The sequence below is a fragment of the Sorex fumeus genome, unplaced genomic scaffold (assembly GCF_029834395.1).
Source record: "Sorex fumeus unplaced genomic scaffold, SorFum_2.1 ptg000128l, whole genome shotgun sequence".
Taxonomy (NCBI): domain Eukaryota; kingdom Metazoa; phylum Chordata; class Mammalia; order Eulipotyphla; family Soricidae; genus Sorex; species Sorex fumeus.
This window is the reverse complement of record NW_026606185.1, coordinates 33,345,744-33,360,771: the sequence shown is the minus strand read 5'-3', so window position 1 is coordinate 33,360,771 and position 15,028 is coordinate 33,345,744. Positions and strand designations below refer to the sequence as shown.

Sequence of the window (15,028 nt, the reverse complement as noted above, 5' to 3'; positions counted from 1 at the left end):
TGTGTGTGTGTGTGTGTGTGGTGTTTGCAAAATCTGGCTGTGCACTGAGGACTGCTCACTCTTTTTATGGTCCGTGGAACTCAGAGAAAGGTGTCAAGGGTCCCACACTTTGCATCTGTGAGCAATGTAAGGAGTTGAACTCATAGAATTTAACCTGGAAGGCAGGACTATTAGACACTGAGAAACATTCCAAAATAATTTATGTGCATTACATAAAGAATTTTATTTTGTCATAGAATGCCCAAAATAAATAAAATATTATAAAATTCTGTGCGTTCTAGTAAAATAGTGTAAATAAACTTCAGAATTTTCACATATATTGACATTCTATGTATAGCACACACACAAAAACACATTCACTGCCTTAAGGATCACCTTAATGAATAAAGGTTTCCTTTTAACTTATTTTTAGCTGTTTTTCTTCTGTTTCATCACTACCTTTATTTCATGTAAAAAATTGACTCTTCACCTAAAATAAATTAGCTTCTTAAACTTTATTTGTTAGAATTGCTAAATAAAAGCAGTTTGGAAAGACAATTATTATTATTAGTTTACTATGATGATAACCTTAATTTGTTTTCTCATGTGGAAGAAGGCAGTCAATTATTGAATTCTTCTCTATTAGCAACAATCATCAGGCATTATTAGAAAATAAAATAGTCACATGTAGCATATTCTAAAATTTTTAATTGGGGAAATGTATTTGATTGTCCAAATAGAGGAAAGAATGAATATAATTCACATTAACATAATTGCCTTTTATTATGATTTAATGACTTAAAAATCAACTTATATAATAGCTGGCATTTACACTGAAATGGATTTTTTTTAGTATTCTCATATGAAATATGCTAATTTATAAGAAGTATTTTAATAGAAGAATGTGCAAAACTAGGCTGCATTTAAACTGAATATATTTCATATGAGAACCCCTAGACCTCATAAATCACAGTTTTCTTTATCTAGAAAGAAGAATCCTAGTGATAACACTATAATTCTTTATAATTAATTCCCTACTTTGTTCTTTAAAATCACCTTTTTTAAGCTCTTAAAAATGAATTGAACAGAATTATGGAACAATTGCATTCATTACTCTCTTCCCAACATATATTTTTGGGGCAAAGAGAATAATGGGTTTTCCTAGAAATTCAGGTATAATCTTATTAAAGAATACTTAGATTTATGTGTATTGTTAAAAGACATGTGTCTCAGCCACTTGTTTTTAGAAAGTGATTCAAGATTGAAAGGACACTATTCCTTGACTTAGAAGTATACTGTATTTTTATATTTGGCTTTTGTCATTGTTAAATAGAAAGCTTTAGACAGATGTTTTAAACTCTTGGATTATTTATGTTGCATTTTCATTCCCTCCCTTCCTCCCTTCCTCCCTTCCTCCCTTCCTCCCTTCCTCCCTTCCTCCCTTCCTCCCTTCCTCCCTTCCTTCCTTCCTTCCTTCCTTCCTTCCTTCCTTCCTTTTTTCCTTCCTTCCTTCCTTCCTTCCTTCCTCACTCTTTTGCCTTTTTTCTTTTGTTTCTTTTCATTTTTTCCTATTTTATATAGATTAGTAATAAAATGCACATATAGGTGAATTGTATAGAGTAAGTGAAAATTTATATAAAATGAAAATTATAAATAATTTAGTAAACTGACCTATCACAATCATGTTATTCTACTCTTGGAAACTATTATTTGGTAAATGGTAACTATGTATGATAAATGGTAAAATGGTAAATATAAATAATTAAATGTAGGCAGAATTGGTAAAGATTTTTACAACTTCGCCTCTATTTTTGCCCTAAAAACTCAGAATCAATCTCTTGAATTAGGAAAAATTAAAACAGAATGGCAAGAAGCTAAAAGTTGGAGGCTATGACAACCTCTCTCTCTAGGTTAAGGCTCCTCATTAGGTTTGCTTTCCTCTGATTGGGCCAATACTGAACCTTGAGAATATTTTCTAGACTGATGAGGACTCTAGACTCTTGCACAGCAAGAATCTGTTTCTTGGAGACCATCAGTTTAACACTTCTTGGCTTCTGCTCACCTTTCTCTTCATTACCACGCTACAAAGCGAAGTTCTGATGATTTTCCTCAATTATTTTCTGACCGTGAGATGTATATTTATTGTAGATTCCTCAGCTGTTGATGCTCACTGTCCTCCCTATGAATATGTATGATTTTGAAACACTGCTAGAACATGTGAAATCTTAAAAATTACACTGTCTCTGCAGGGAATAAAACCAGATTGTTGCTTCTTCTCTTCAATGTTTTTCTGTAGCCTACACTGAAAGACATTCTTTCCAATTTAAGTTGTTTTATGATAATAAAGCCCTTCTTTTCTATTTAGTTATTCATTTACATTTCAGATGACAGTGTATAACTATAGAAACAATATTAAAATATTGTTTAAATACCACAATTTTTTTTTTTGGTAAAATGGAAATAGATCACAAAGAACTTGAAGACTCTACACTATTGAGGATGTCAAATTTCATTGATGTATTAAAGTACTTGAGAACTTTTAAAAATAATTACATAACAAAAAAGAGTAAAGGGAATATATTTTATTATACAGTGCATCTTTTCTGTTTGTTTGCTTGTTTTTGTTTTGGGTCCAAACCCAGAGATGATCAGGGTTTATTACTAACCGCACTCAGGAATTTCCCTGACAGTGCTTGGGAGACCACACAACTCAGACTGACCGCATGCAAGGTATGTACCTCACCCTGCTGTACTGTCAGTGTAGACGCTTAAACAGATAATTTTTGATAAAGACAACTTTTATTTACCTGATACAGTTTCTCTTATTTAGTCTTTAATTTATAACATATACCTGAAAAGTATCTCAGACATTTTTCTACTTAGTAAAATACTACTTTGAAGTTAGGACATTGTAAGCTGTTCTTTAGTTTCCCAAGTGTTTATTATATTTATAAAATGTAGCAGAGTATTTATTAGGGGTAAAGGGAGAAAAAATGTCATAGCAAATAAATAAATAAAATAAATTAATTTGATCTGACCATAATTTCTGGGAAATACTGGAAAATACTCAATTTTATTGTAAATTTTGAATACTGGATATTGATTATTTATATTAACATAAAGTGTATTTTATATTGCATATCTTTGTATTGGGCTGGAGCCATAGCACAGAGGTAGGGCATTCACTTTGCATGCGGCCAACCCGAGTGCTATTCCTTCACCCCTCTCAGAGAGCCGGGCAAGCTACCAAGAGTATCACGCCTGCACTGCAAAGCCTGGCATGCAACCTGTGACATATTCGATATGCCAAACACAGTAACAGCAAGTCTAACAATTGAGATGCTACTGGTGCCTGCTCAAGCAAATCGATGAACAAAGGAAGGATAGTGCAGATAGTGCAGACCTTTGTATTAACCATGTAAATGCTCATATCTTAACATTTATTTGTAAGCAAATCTTATTCAAGTATCTCTCCTACATATCTATAAAACATAGCGGAGTCCAATCTAGAGCAAATACTGGTATTCAGAATATAAGCCCCTTTACACTGTCATGAGAATATATGTGTAGAATAAGCATGCTTCTTTTCATTGCTTATTGTATGTATACTCATTTTCATATTTCACCAACAATTTTTTAAAAGTTTGGTGTTTTTTTTTCTTGGTTCATTTTTTTCTTCCCCACAAAATAACTTTATTATCACGAATTATAAATTAGAAGCAAATTTAATGATACTGAAGAAACGTTTGTTTTTAGAAGAAATACCTTATATTTATATTCTAATATACAAATTTGTAGAAGTCTATTTGATAATATCCCATTTATGTAGTTGCAAAGGAAAGAGGTTTTTGGTGGTACAATTTGCTTTTCTTTAAGTTACATTTATGTGACTCGACACTTGCATATAGTTACAATCCTACTTTTGCCATCAACTTTCAGAAATATCTGTTTAGAACTACTTTCATGTCACAAACTCTTGTAAACATTGTCAAGACTAACAATAAAAAAATGTATTACAATTCTATGTGGGCTGGAAAACCTAAGAAAACAAAATCAATAGTAAATAAAAGGTATGAATAATCTTCTTACATTTTTCAAAACCGAACAAGAACTTAAGAACAATTAAGTGTATAGGGATTATTATCTGAACCCTATCTCATTGAACTGGGTAATAAAAAGACAGCTGTACAAGAATTGGCAAATATGTCACGGAGCACAAAGTTTGACCTAAAAGAAGTGCTTTTTCTATTCAGACATTCTCAATTTGAGAAAAACATTTCAATAAAGTTTCCTAGGGACAGAGTGTAATTAAGGAAAAATGACCTTGAGGTTTATATTGCTTTTAAAACCACAACTTGGTAATCATCACCAGCATGAATGTCAGCCTAAGATTGATGTTTATAAGTAAACTCTGAAATGTAATATGTGAAAGAAAACTTTGTGTTCTGGCCATGTATGGCATTTTTAAACTCTGAAAATCACTATCATCTAAAATTCAGAAAGCACATGGCAAATTTTATAAGACTGAGCATATGAGTCTATTGAAATAACTGACCTGAAATCTTTATTTTCAGAAAAGATTCAGCTTCTTTTTTATGCCTATCTTCTACTATGAATTTTATATACTGCAGAAATTAAAACTGATAAAATTGGGGCCAGAGAGAGAGAGTATAAAGGGATTAAAAAACTTATCTTACATATAGATGATGCCAGCTCGATCGCAGCACCAGGAGCACAAAACCATGAGTACCTCTTAAGTAGGGTTGGTCTGTCCCCAAAACGACAAAATTAGCATGCATTTTATTTTGTTTGTGCACTAATATGTTGTAATGTGCCTATAACCTCACCTTTTCCACATAACATAACCATCTCAGGTATAATCAATAATACATCTTTACTTAGGCCAACATTTAAAAAAAATAGGGATTTATATTGAGAGTCTTTCTCATCTCACATTTAACTTTCTTAATCCAATTAGAGTGTCAAAAAAATTTCTGAGAAACTAAAATCCTCAAGCAGTTAATAATTAGTAATTAGACCAGGATCTCTATTATCTAAGGCGAGCATAACAATAATAGAGATATGCACAAAATTTCACTATATAAGATACTTTGTTCTGTGATTTAAAAACAAATGTAACACTGGAATATAGCAGATTTAATACAGGCATTAGTATTATGAATAAGTATGTAACAACTCTCTGATGGATGGAAATCTCAACATAATTAACAAAATATTCTGATAGTGAAAAGTAGAAATTATAAAAAAAAAGTTCTAATCAGAGAAAATATGAATTCAAATCTAGCATATTGCCATACTAGTTGTCAGAAAACAAACTGCATTGAAGATACTCTGACATTCAGTGAACACAATGACCATGCATGATATGGAAACAAAGATATTTGGAAAATAAAGAATTGTAAATACATCACATTTATGGGAACTCAAATTTGTTGTTTTTTATTTTTTTTACTTTAATCAACGTGAGATATATTTATAGACTTACAGACTCTCATGATTGTGTTTCAGTCAAACAATGTTCACATACCCACCCCTACACCAGTGTCCATTTCCTACCCCCAATGTTCCCAGTATACCTCCCCCACCCCTACTCCTTCCCACCTCCTGCCTCTGTGGCAGACACAATCCCTCCTATTCTCTCCTCTATTCTTTTGGAAGTTATGTGAACTCAATTTTATTAAAAAAATGAATATTTAAAGAAATTTCTTTAGAACTCTACAATCTGTGCATTTTTATTACAGAGTAACTGAAGTCATTAAGAATATTAACGAAGATCCTGCATATAAATTTCTATAGAATTTGACCTTTATCTATATTCATACCAAGTCTTAGAAGTGGAGGTAGATGTATAATTTATATGGAACACAGAAAACATTTTCTTTTGTGTAATGAAGTCATAATATCAAAAAATTGATACTGTTGAATGTAGCAATAAATAAAAAATTAATAATACCTAAATGAAAGTAAACACTCGTGTTAAACTTTGGGAATATGCATAAAATGAATAGGATAGCAGGATCGGCATTTTCATAACAAGTACAATATTTTCATCAAATCCAAATGGTTCCCAGATCCAACTATAGTCATCCTTGAGTCTCCTACACAAGTCAGTCACTATTTTTACTTCTCAACTTTTGAGTTACTATCATCAGTATTCACTCTTTAGCATCTAGTTTTTGCACTCAACATTTCCTATACAAAACACAGTCTTGGTATTTTGGTGGAAAGGTTTATTTATGTTAACTGATGGTTTAATATTTTATAGTTAAAGTGTAAGTGGTATAATATGAGCATTTCAATATTTGTTTATCTTGAGGGCCGCAGTGATAGCACAGTGGAAAAGACTGTGCACTCAACTGACCCAGGTTCGGGTCATCCTAGATGGTCCCCTGAACATGGTCAGGTGTGATCCCTGGGCACCAAGTCAGCAAGAAGCCTTGAGCTTCATTGGATGTTACCTCCCCCACCAAAAAATAAATTATTTGTTAGGTTATTTGGAACACAATAAGCACATTGTAATTGATAGGCATAACACTGTTATCACCATCTTGTGCTTCCCTTTGTTTTCGCAAACAAAGATATGAATTTCCCTCAAGAATTAATCATACAAAAGAAAATATGGGTATATTAATACTTAAGTATATTCCAAGGCATTTAAAGTGAGTATAGATTTACATTTGCTATCATTGTTATTCATAGTTTCTACGATTAAAAAAAGTAAAAGAAAATCAGAGAAAATACAAATAAGAAGATTGTGAAAACTTAAGGAAGTAGGAAAAAAGACAAATTAAAGCCATAACCTATATTTTAAAAGAGGAAGAAATCATATAGTACAAAAATTATAAACTTAAAACATTTTACTTCAAAATTTATAAACTTAAATACTTAAGAAATGGGCAATTTCAAAAATTCAAAGTAAAATTTCAATTTCAAAAAATTTGTTAAACAATTTTGAAAAACTTCACCACAAATATCACAGGATAACAGTGACAAGATTTTCTCTGTTCTATTATTATATTTTTAGAGAAATTTTAAATACTTCCAACTAGAAACTTTAGAAAATCTTCATATGGAATTTATCTACTACCAGATCTAGAATGTCAAGAAAACCAAATGAAAAATATTTATAAACTTCAAGATTAGTTTGATTTAAAACTGAGTAAAATTAGAAAAGGAAGGAGAAACTTGGTGTAGTAAGAGCATATTAGAAAAAATATATTCAAAAGTGGTTCTGATTTTAAATCCATTTCACTGTTTAGTTTACAGAACATGGAATGTACTCACAGTGAAGATTTAACATGCATGTACTCATGTAATTAATATCAAATTACAAATTTTAAACACCTCAAGAATTTCTTTGTTCCTTTCTCCACTCAATTTCAAATTTTACACTTGCACCACGAGAGTCACAGCTCTCCCTATTTTAACTGACACTTGAAAGGAGTCTATTAAGAAGCTTCTAGAACCAGGTAAGCACAGCTGAGATAAGGTATCTAATAGGGGACACTTTTTCAAATTCCTGTTCAGCTGGAATAATTGTTTAACTGGGATGTCATTGGCTTGTTCTCAGCATCTGTTCTTAGCATCTGATTAAACTAGAATTAATGTAATTGACATGCAGTAGAGAACAAAAGCCTATATCTGATGTTGGCATGTTTTAATAGGAACTTCAATACTTTCAAACAAAAAACTCCTCTATATCGGCTGACATCACCCTCTCAAATTCTGGCTTGTGCAAATCAGCCTGAAATGTAAAGATAAGAAACTGTGTATGAAAGGTATAAGCAGACCAAATCTCCCAGGAGGAATGAAATCCCATGTATTTCATGTAAGGGCCAGGAATAAGAGTAAATACTAAGAGCAACCTTTCCCTGCACTCTGCCTGCACAGAGCTGCATCTGTGTATGTGAAAGCTGTGTGGCATCACGGTATTAATGCATTAGTCTCTGAACAAATCATTGACTACATTAAATTAGTGAGTATAAAGACATCAACTATGATACCAGATTTTAAAATAAGAAAAACAAATAAAATAGATCTGTACAGCAATAAGGCACATGCCTTGAACCCGACCAACCTGAGTTGGAAACCCGGAGACCAAACTCCTTTATGGTTTTCTGTGCACTCCCAGGAGTAAATCCTGAGTGCACAGAGCTAGGAGTAACCCCTGAGCTTTGCTGAGTGTGGCCCCAAAGTCAAAAAAGTAAGAATAAAAATATAAAAAGAGAACTAAGCAAAAGAATGAACCAGATGAGACACTTCCACATCCAAAAGTGTGATTCTAAGAATAAGTTCAGAATGTTTAGGGAAAAATTAAAAATTAAAATTTTAATGATATACATACCTGACAAAAATTACAATTCATACAAAGAAAAATTATGTTTGCTACTTAGTAAAATATTTTTATTAGTTTTGTGTGTTCCCCATTTTTAGACTGTTATCAAAGAAGCAACCATAAATAAGATAATTATAGAAATCTACATTTAAACACATTAAGAGAATAATGTCATAATTATTCAATAATTAGAGCTTGTTAAAGGATAAAGTTCTCAATGATCTATCTTGAAATGTTGAACTTAAAATGGCACAAAAATTAAAATGAAAAATGAGTTTCCTATAGTCAATTGCAGATTTGAGATCGCAAAATAAATAATCAGTGAATCTGAAGAAATATCTAATGTAAACAAAAAAATTTACAAAATGTATGGAATAAAGAAAATTGAAGAAAAATGTCCTCAACCAAGTTTTATAAGGTAAAAGGTAAAGGCCCTCCCATTGATCATCGATTTGCTCAAGCGGGCCCAGTAATGTCTCCATTGGAGACTTTGTTGTTATGTGTTTGGCATATCGAATACTCTCGGTAGCTTGCCGGGCTCTCCGAACAATTCAAAATATATTTCAAAATTTTATTTAGAGGACTGAGCCCACACCTGACGGTGTTCAGGGCATATTCTTGACTGTGTTCAGTAATCATTCCTGGAAGTCCCAGGGCAACCACATGCAGTGCCACAATGTGCTGGTGGTGGTGGTGGGGGGGTGGTCTTATGGGGTGGGCCATGAGAGAGGCAAGTCCCTAAACTCCAGTACTGTCTCTCCAGCTCTAGTACAATAGTTTTAAAGGATAATAAACAATAAATATTTAAAAATATCAATGAATAGCTGAATAACTTCTTTACAAAAAAAATAAGAAAAGTTTAAGGTAGTCCCATAGACATTAAGATAAATAGACACTAACTGAAACTCAGATAAAAAAAAGTAGTAAAAGACAGCTGACTGTAAAACTGTTTCTATAAAAGTGAAAAATTGTAACTAGCTTTCAATTTCTTATTATGTTTTTAATCCAAGTTTATAAATTAACAGCTATAGAACTATAGTGATATGCATACATCATATAATATACTTTAATATAAAATTTATATAATTTTGGTATATATAGGGGTGCACATATATTGAAGCAAAGTTATTCTGTTTTACCAGAACCAAACCAATATTGCATTGAAATAAAAGATGCTAACTTCAGATGAATATTCTATTTCATTAAATCATTATAGTTGATTTTTAGTTTAGGAGCCATACCTATTGTTGTTCAGTGCTTATTTCTGGCTCTTTGTTCAAGGAATCTCTCCTTGTGGAGACCACTGCCAGAAATTTAACCTGAGTCTGCTGCATACAAGGCTAGTGCTTGCCCACTGTACTATCTCTCTGATCTCAGACAAATTTCTTAAACTTAATAGTAATACAAAAATAACACTTGAAATATATTCAAAAGACACATTGAAAAGGTAGACTAAAATATTTTTGTATTTTATTGGGGTAGCACTGATTAAAGAGTGTATAAGTTGGGTCCAGATTGAGAGTACAGTGGAAAGCACTGTCCCTGTATGCAGCTAACCTGGATTTGATCCCCAGCATCCCATATGATACCTGGAGCCCTCCAGGAGCTACCCCTGAGTACAGAGCCAGAAGTAAACTCTGAATACTGCTGGGTGTGTCCACACCCAACTAAATTAAACAAAAAATTCGAGTATAAAAGTTTTTATGTTTTAGAGTTACAATGCAAGCAAACCTTACCCGATACAAGTGTGTTTGGGTAGGTATTGATATTTTGATTAAAAATTCATTTAGGAAATATTATAATTATATTTTGTGACTCCATTTTATTATCTGTTACAAATGAAGCTGCAAAATAATATTACTTGCAGTTACTGGAGAGATAGGACAGTGGATAGGTAACTTGCCTTTTACATAGCTGACCCAGGTTTGATCCTGTGCACTATATATGGTCCGCTAAGCCTGCCAGGGGTATTTCCTGACCAAAAACTCTGGAGTAAGAACTAAGCACTGCCAAGTGGCTTAAAAACAACAAAATTACTGCAAATCCAACAAAACAAAAATAAAAACAAAAAATACAAACAAAAATCCCAAACAGAATTGCTTCATGGACACAATGCAAAGATGACCTAATATGTAAAGAGTTTATAACAGTGTAATGTGTTTGAATTTAAGTATTTTGCTGGCCTCTCACTAGGTGCCTATATGTTTAGGAGTGTAATTTCTTTCTGGTGTACATATACTTTGACTACTAAGAAATGGTCTTCACTGTCTCTTTTAACTTTTTTCAGCCTGAAATCAATGTCATTGTTTTACTAGTTAGGCTACCCCAGCCTCCCTGAAAGAACAGTTTGCATGAAAAATTGTTTACCAGCTTTTTAATGGTACTTTCAAAGATGCCACGCCACTGGCCGAGCAAGTGAAAACAGAGATAGATAAATGGGACTATCTTAAACTAAGAAGCTTCTGCACCTCCAAAGAAACAGTGACCAAAATACAAAGACAGTCTACAGAATGGGAAAGGATATTCACCAAATACACATCTGACAAGGGGTTGATAACAAGGATATACAAAATACTGGTGGAACTCCACAGGAAGAAAACATCCAACCCCATCAAAAAATGGGGCAATGAAATGAACAGAAACTTTCTCAAAGAAGAAATCCGAATGGCAAAAAAGCACATGAGAAAATGCTCTACATCATTAATCATCAGGGAGATGCAGATCAAAACCACAATGAGATACCATCTCACACCTCAGAGACTGGCCCACATTCAAAAGAACAAAAGCAACCGATGCTGGCGCGGATGTGGCAAGAAAGGGACACTCCTTCACTGTTGGTGGAAATGCTGACTAGTTCAGCCCTTTTGGAAAACAATATGGACGTTTCTCAAAAAATTAGAAATTGAGCTCCCATTTGACCCAGCGATACCACTCCTGGGAATATACCCCAGAGAGGCAAAAATGTGTAGTTGAAGTGACATCTGCACTTGTTTGTTCATTGCAGCACTCTTTACAATAGCCAGAAACTGGAAGAAACCTGAGTGCCCAAGAACAGATGACTGGTTAAAGAAACTTTGGTGCATCTACACAATGGAGTACTATGTAGCTCTTAGAAAAGATGAAGTCATGAAATTTACATACAAGTGGTACAATATGGAAAGTATCATGCTAAGCGAAATGAGTCAGAAAGAGAGGGATAGACATAGAAAAATTGCATTCATCTGGGGGATATAAAGCAACAAAATATGAGATCAATACCTAAGAATAGCTGAGATCAACACCAGGAGGATTACTCCATAGCTTAGAGGCCAGCCGGATATTCTAGGGGAAAGGGCAGTTCAGATAGAGAAGGGAACACCAAATAAAAGGTGTTTGGAGGATCCTCCCAGGAGGGGAAATGCATGTTGAAAGTAGACTATGGACTGAACATGATTGCCACTCAATGCCTCATTTGCAGACCACAACACCCAAAAGGAGAGAGAGAACAAAGGGGAATGCCCTGCCACAGAGGCAGGGTGGGAGGGGGGGTGGGGGAAAATGCACACTGGTGGAGGGATGGGTATTTGATCATTGTGTGACCGAAACTCAAGCACAAAGATTTGTAAATCTACAACTGTACCTCATGGTTCTTCACTAATTAAAAAAAAAAAAAGAAAAATTGTTTACCAGCTTTTGCCTTTGAGTCTCTGTTCTGACTATTCAGTTGTGCTTCTTGTAGGCAACAGAATGTTGGATTCAATTTTTAAATCCATTTTGCCACGCTCTGCCTCTTAATTAGTATTTAGTTTATTGGCATTGGGAGAGATTACTGTCATGGGTTTTTGTGCAATCTTTCTAAGAAATTTGTTTTATCTGTGGAGTTTGTCTTGCCTTACAGTAGCCCCTTCAGTTCTTCTTTTAAGGCTAATTTTGATTCTATGAAGTTCCTGAGCTGTTGTTTATCCATGAAGTTGTGTATGAATCCTTCAAATATGAATGAGAGTCTGGCCAGTTAAAGTATTCTTGGTGAGATGTTCATTTCATTACGTTTTTAAACTATATCACACCATTGACTACCTTGGGCCTGGAGAGTTTTATATGATAGGTCTGCTTTTAATCTAAGAGACAATGTGTAATGTATTTGAAACTTAGCTAAATACTTTAGAACTAAATAGATTATATATATATATAAATAGCTTAATAGCTTACACACACATATATGTCCGTGTGTGTGTGTGTGTGTGTGTGTATGCACGCGCATGTGTACCTATTCTCTAGGTCTTAGTTGTCCTAAATATGAAATGCTGACTTTGAAAAATAATTATAGTTGGTTAGGGATTAAACTGATGTTAGATTTCCCCCAAATAAAACTGTTTACTTTGTCTACATATAGAAATCTTGAGTAACAGAGACTAGTTAGTGTTCAAAGCAATCAGACCAGTCATTGTCAGCAAAAGTTTATTTATATAGGAATATTTCTATTTGCCAAATCATTTCAATTAGATGGTTTTGCTTGCTAAATTAAATCAAATCATTAAACTGGTTTTTGAAAATCGAAAAGGTTTTGGCATTTCAGATAAAGGAGCACTATATATACACCCAATGTTATTTTTATATATTTGAGTGTGTAGTTTTTTTTTTTTCACTTCTGTGTTCATACTAGAAGTTCTAGTGCTCATAAATTCCAGGATTCTCACTTAGCAAGATGGCAAAGAACTAGAAGAAGAAGAAATCCTCTAATTAAATAGCTCTTTTCTAAATCTAAAACTTGCTCGTAGAATAGAGTCCCAAGGCGACAAGATATGCCTATCCCTGACATGCAAAGAACCTTTTAGATGGCAGAGGAATGAGTTATGCTCCAGACCAATCACAAACAAAAGATCAGGTATCCAGAATCAGTGACCTCATAGAGGAAAATGACCTTCTATCTTGAACATGACTGAGCCCAGTCCTTCTGGCTTTTTTTCCCAATGTTTTTATTTCATTCATCGATTTGCTTGAGTGGGCCCAGTAACATCTCCATCTTGAGACTTGTTGTTACTGTGTTTGGCATATTGAGTACATCACAGGTAGCTTGCCAGGCTCTGCTGTGCCCGCGAGATACTCTCGGTAGCTTGCTGGGCTCTCCGAGAGGAGCGGAGAATTCGAGCTCAGGTCGGCCATGTTGGCTGCGTGCAAGGCAAACGCCCTACTTATTTTTGACACTTGCATCATATTTTTATTTACATATTTATTTTTAATTGAATCACGATGTCACTGTGAGACACAGTTACAAAACTCTCATGAGTGAGTTTCAGTCATACAGTGTTCCAACACCCATCCCTCTAGCAGTGTACATTCCAATATCCTCCTGCCTGCTGGCCTTTTTGACCTTTTATCTGAAAGAATATGAGTATGAACAGTTAAAATAATCAATAATGATTACTGAAGTGGTCTGGCGCAGGCCAGTTTAATTTCCATATCTAAAGTCTGTCCCATTTAAAAGAATCAGTTTAGCCCAAAAGACTCTAGAAGACCCATTGCCGCCCAGTTCTGCTGCTCAGCTCCTAGAACTCACCTTGCCTCTCTCTTCCCGAGACACGCTTACGTGATTTTAGAAACATCTTACTTCCTTCTTAGCATTGGCTCAAAACATTTTATATACACTTCACATCCTTTCTAGAATTTGTTACATTTCTCTCACTCGGTCATCTCCAAAAATTAATCTAAAGAGAGCCAAAACCTCATCACCCAGACACACACAATAGAAGACTCCTCAAGACTGAACCGAGCTAATTCCGGGAGAGAATTGGGCAGGCGGGGAGTTCTGTGCATTTGGAAGCTTTTGTTGACTTCCTAAATAACCAATCAGCAGATAGCTGTTGTAGCCAAACACGTGAAGACGCAGTGGCAATCCCGTCGCCCGAACAGGGCACTACCAGCACCCCAGTGGCTGGAACTCTAGATTTTAAGACTCATGTAGATGAAGCATGTAGAGCTGCTGAGGAATTTGTCAATATTTACTATGATACAATGGATAAAAGAAGACAGGTATTAACTAGACTGTATCTGGACAAGGCCACTTTGATCTGGAATGGATATATTGTTACAGGTCTGGACGCCCTGTTGAATTTTGTTCGATATATTGCCTCGTAGTCAGTTCCAGATCAATGTGTTACATTGCCAACCAGTTCATGAACATGCTACTCAGGCCCAGACTATGGTCCTCGTTGTGACCAGTGGAATCGTGAAGTTTGATGGAAATAAGCAGCATTTCTTCAACCAGAATTTCCTGCTAACTGCTCAGTCCTCGCCTGAGAGCACTATGTGGAAAATTGCAAGCGATTGTTTCCGTTTTCAAGATTGGTATTGTAATTAAAGTGGCAAAAGTCTATTTTGCATTGATCCATTAGTTCCAGCAACAAATTTATGTGAATTAATTTTCTTTTGAAGGCATGATAAGTTATTATGTGCTGAAACTATTAGCTTTAACTTTTTATTGAAACAGCAACATTGCTAGCTGTTTCAACTTGGATAGTTGACCTTAATAGCTTTGAGACTAGTTTTTTTGCATGTCTTGCAGTATATTGAATATGTGATTTCTTCACTTAACTTACTATGAGCCCAACTTATTGCAAGGTGAAATCCTTTCATAATACTATCTATGGGATAATTAGCAGAATATAACCCTCAGGGAGTAAGTGGTATTTTTTCTTATAAGGTAAGTTTTTAGGT

At 34.3% G+C, this 15,028-nt stretch overlaps 1 pseudogene; it reads left to right on the top strand.

The window, feature by feature from the left end:
• Window positions 1-14,311: 14,311 nt before the first annotated feature.
• LOC130045437 (NTF2-related export protein 2-like) lies at window positions 14,312-14,720 on the top strand (annotated as a pseudogene).
• The last annotated feature ends 308 nt before the right edge of the window (window positions 14,721-15,028 follow it).